Consider the following 1,299-nt stretch of genomic DNA (forward strand, 5'->3'; position numbering starts at 1 on the left):
CTGTTTAGGAAATAATTTAGATATTTGATTTCTCCACGAGTTTTGAAGCTGACAAATTACTATATTTACCTCCTTCACACTCCAGATGGTTGTTAGAGTCATCCTAGCATACGCAAACTCATTCCAACTCATGCAAATCCCGTGACAGTCTCCATACAATGACGTGCTCCCTGTTTTGCTCCACAATTTGATTCAGCCAATTCTGGACCGAGATAACACCTGAAATAGCTTAATATGGTTATATCACATCTTTCCACAAAGTTTCAGCGATTGAATCGCACAAAATCACGTCCAGAAATCGATCGAAACATCTGCCAGTTGAAGAAGAAACATTCCCGCCAAAATGAAAATTCAAATTTTTGAAGATGGTCTCCCCTATCCGATCCTGGGGTGCGAATAGCATCTACCTTTTGGGGTGACCTGGGTTGCCCCTTAGTAATTGAGTGCCCCTTAACCAATGATGAGAGCCCGAATAACAAATGTCCTCCGTGGGTGCTCCGTGCAACTTTTCGAGCCGAATTTTCCAACAATAATTATTTTCCAAAAATACCTACAAACACACAAAACACCATAATAAGGACGAAAACAAGTACTAACAATACGAAACATTGAGGACAAATTAGACACATAAATGCGTCTATCATTTATCAAAAGGATTTTGAGCTTTGATGAGTTTCCCCATGCTGAAAGTAATTTTTTGAAGATCCTCAAATTTTGTGCATTCGTTTGGGATGTTGAACAAAATGAACCACAAAATTTCTTCATCAAAAAAGAGTTGATGGTTAGCTGGACATCCTTCAACCGGTACCACTTTTAACACCATTAGGTAGCCACAAACGAACCAAGGTTTCTGAAAATTGCTGTTGAAGTCCTCTTCTGATAAGAAACGGATAAGAACTTAGTTTCACTGACCATTAAAGGTGGTGATAATAGGATGTTGAGCTAAAGGCCAATTATTGCATATGTAAAAAAGGGATTGAAGAAGTTGGAATCAATGTTTCATAGATATCTATGGAACTTTAGATATTTGAATACAGGAGAAAAAATACTACCCATATATAATTAAATTAATAAGTATTTATAATTTTAAAAGCCTAATAGTATTTGTATACATTATACATAGTAAAAATAACATTTTAAGGGGAATCTGTCAAGGAACATAATTAAGAATTCTATGGTTTAAATGGTTTATATAGAAAATATATGAATCATTAATCAAAAATCATCTCTTGGAACAATGGTTAGTTCTGCCGTGCAGAGCCGAACAATGCCCTCTTAGGTATTAAAGATAAAAATGAT

Source organism: Papaver somniferum, chromosome 6, assembly GCF_003573695.1.
Source record: "Papaver somniferum cultivar HN1 chromosome 6, ASM357369v1, whole genome shotgun sequence".
Taxonomy (NCBI): domain Eukaryota; kingdom Viridiplantae; phylum Streptophyta; class Magnoliopsida; order Ranunculales; family Papaveraceae; genus Papaver; species Papaver somniferum.